This window comes from Diorhabda sublineata, chromosome X (genome assembly GCF_026230105.1).
Source record: "Diorhabda sublineata isolate icDioSubl1.1 chromosome X, icDioSubl1.1, whole genome shotgun sequence".
Taxonomy (NCBI): Eukaryota; Metazoa; Arthropoda; class Insecta; order Coleoptera; family Chrysomelidae; genus Diorhabda; species Diorhabda sublineata.
This window is the reverse complement of record NC_079485.1, coordinates 2,076,759-2,080,713: the sequence shown is the minus strand read 5'-3', so window position 1 is coordinate 2,080,713 and position 3,955 is coordinate 2,076,759.

Below are 3,955 nucleotides of genomic sequence, written 5' to 3'. Positions count from 1 at the left end.
AAACTTTGCACCTTTTGTAAAGAGATTGTATATTGTTTCTTAGTTTTTCAGGTTTTATGGAGATTGAACTTTGAAATTAAAAAAAGTTACAATAATATTATTAAAAACTTTCTGCTATAATTAGGGCAAACAAAAAAGTTTTCCGTTGCTTAACCCGATCCTTTATCCAATTTTGTCACGATTGTTCTTAGGATAGAATCACTTAGCTAAAATTCAGCAAAATGTTAGAAAGTTACATAACTGCGGTAACTTACCTCTCCTTTATTTTACGTAATAATTCGTAAGAGAAAGTTAACCCTCGTCACCATGTGCTTTTAGCCAAGACATGCTTTCAATTCCTTTTGTTTTCACTAAAATATGTCCATAATTTAACGTAAAATATCGTTTTTTACGACATGATTTCAAGTTTATCACGATGTATTCAATTAGAACTAGATTATCGTTCACAAATTTACTATTATCCTAGTACATTCCTTCCGAAATAAGATACTCACGTCAACGAATGATCCATTCATGAATAGGGATACTACTATCGAATTTTTAATGATGGAAATCCTCTAAAAACGGATTTCTTAAATTGTTGACTTCAGTACACATTTTATACTAAAATTTCATAAATAGGATTCGTTGTAACATTTTCAAAACATTCGAACAATGTTTAATTTCACAAATATTATTCGTTCAATATTTTACAAAATGCAGATAAACCTCAAAATAGAACGCCCGAAAAACTGAATGACAGATGATGCTAAAATTTCGCCTGAGGTTTAACAGTCCCTTCTATAAGACTTTTTAAATGATCAATTTCCACTAGTCACTTTTTTGACTACTGCATCCCAGCTGCATATAATGTACTTTTTCTTAACGTATTGATTTTTGCAAATAGGTCAAGAAATATGAGAAATTTCTATATAAATGTTCCCGAAATTAATAAAATGTCATTTTATATAAAATTGGCAACCGATATAATGAGGGCAATGTTTTGTACTCATTAAATACTGTAAACAACAACAAAAAACTAAAATAAAATTCACTAAATATTTATCGTTATCTGGCATTGTGTAGGTACAAAGAATTTTCTTCTTACTGTTGGTTACTTAGAGTAACAAAAACTGAAACTTTCAGATAAGTTAGTATATTAAAATCACATTTATTCGAAATTTCACTCATCTACATAATAGTCGAGTTTGTGATTCAAAACAAGGCTGTCCCAATTCAAAGTTTCTCTTTTCAAATTGACTACAGTCGCGAAAGCTTTCTCTTCTCTACAATCTCTATTATTCACCAATAAGAACGAATTTATTATAATATTGAATATAAATATCACTTCTTCTGGATTGCAGTCGAAAATTGTAGTTTGTTTAAATTGACACAATGTGAAAAGTACCTTTCAGTTTTAAGGGGAATTTATCTTTTCACTAAACGCTACATTACAGAAACAACTTTTCTTATAACTATCAATGTTAATTACATTTTTTTCAAATAATAATGTTTTAAATAATAATTCTATCTTTATGTAAAAATCATTGATAAACAATACCTGACAGACCTGTGCCCAAATCTAGAATCATTCTTCAGTTTGTACCTATTGTTATTCATTTTTTCTGTATTACATATTACAATATACTTCCTATCTTCAGATTTTTATTAAAACTCATAAAAAGCAGGACTTCATTTCAAAAAGAAACATCTACTACCATCTATTGTAAGTTCTTTTTGAAAATTACAGAGCTTCACTTAACCGTACGCTGTCACTCATTAATAGATGGCGGGATTGTAGAAATATTGAAAGTTATTCATTTTAACTTAAATATCTATAATAAATCATAGAAATGATGGAAGTTTACCCGGCTTCTATTTAACTGCATTAAAAAATTAGTTCCAGGAGTCTATTTACTAAATAATTTACCATGAAATACCGGCCATTGAAAAACATATTCAGGAATTACAGAACATGTAACCTGATGTTATCGATTGCTATTACCCACAGATGGCGTGATCGAAACAATAAAGCAAGTTATTACAGTTAACTATAATTAATATAATTTTGTCTTTATGAATGAATTGATAAACTACGTTTTTGTACCTGTATCTTTATTACAATTCGTCTCCTATTTTGTGTGATTATTTGAAAAATTCGTAGTATTGACATAGAATAATAAAAAAAATCTACTTTATCGGCAGAAATGTGTTACTAAAAAACACGTTATTAAATAGAGGAGCAGCTCACATTTCACTTTAAATTGAGCTTGTATATATGCTATGTATATTTTTTGGAAAAATTCTTCGCAAAGGTCAGTTACAGTACAACAAACACACATTGTCTGATATAAATGCACTTCCTTTATCCTTGAGCTAAAATTTCCAATGATAGCGTAATAAAAATTTGCTGTCTTCATCGAAATTATTATCAGTTATGACATGCAGCGTTATTTTTAATTTTGTGTAGGTCGTTAGATTCGTGATAATATAATATGCGTTTTTAAAATTATTAAAGCAACTATGCTAAATGAGCTCTAATCTATTACCAAATAATATGCTTCATAATTATTTCAATACAAGGAAAATATTCAGAAAAGTTGTATGAGCTTTCATAGGCTGGTTCTTTGGATTGAAGGATATATACGGGGACCACTCTTTATATTTTGGGATGCCACTAAACTAGAGGACTCAAAGCTAGCAACACTGTTGCTCTGACTGCAATTAAGTTCCTTCTGTCACAGTGTAAATAGTTGTGCCTACGATTTGCCACCGAAATATGAATTTGGCAATATAACATATGATATACTGTGATTTTGAGGTCGGTTTAAAGTCTTTCTCGAATAACTATGTTTCGCTTGTAGAGCGAATTAAAAAAAAGAAATACTCGTATATTGCTTGGTAATGAGGCACCAGTAAATTCAATTTTACATGATCATCTTCGTGTGAAAACAATTGTTACTGTTAGAGATGTTATGTAATGGGGGACAACCTTCTCTTTCTAAAATACTGACAGGTGATGAAACGTACTAACCATGGTATGATATTCCTGCTCGCCATAACAGCCTTATAATATGAAAGATTCAACAACAATGATAAAAATCTTTCTTTCTTAGTACAGCATTAGTGAAAGCAATTGAGCTTGAATATCAGCGTGCAGTTACAGCAAACCGATACGCTACAAAATGTTCACCTGCAGTTCTTGTCAATATTTGCGGGATAATGTTGCATCACGACAATGCATTTTCACACATTGCACACAAATGTAATTTCTACATGAACATAATGTATATACAGTCATTAAACATCCACCCTATTCGCATGATTTGGCTAAAGAAACATTTATGTGGTTGATGGGATAGATCAATTTTTTGAGAGTATTCCCAGAAGATTATTGGCTTAAAGCTTTTAAGTTGTTAAAGCTTTTCATACAAAAGTGCATTGAGTATTGTATTGCATAGCACCATTAGCAAATATCAAATTATATTTGCTTTTGTGTTTTCGATGGTTATTCCTCTTTTAAACCAAATCGTGATTGATTAATAACTATGAGATTGGTCTAAATGGATATTAAAAATACTTAGTTCACACAAAATAATGTTGATTTGTTTCATAATCAATTTTTCAATATTTTCTGCTAAGTAAAGATTTCGGAAACTTTGTTCGAAATCGAATCGAATAGAATGAGTTCAAGCTTCAATATTTTTATATTGGCATCAGTATCATTTGTTTTATTATAATTGCAGAAAAAAATATTCACCAAACAATATTTTGCTCAAAGCTAAAGAAGACATATGATTATAAATCTGTTTTTTATTTATCAGCTGTTTATTATCTTTCCAAAGACTAATTGGTGTATTGTAATATTTCCCAATATTATGTATATTCACTTTTCTCACTGGTCAGAGTTCAAGTCAAAAGGAAACAATTATGATAACAAAATTGCATCTAAATGAATGAGTCTGAATATTTCAGT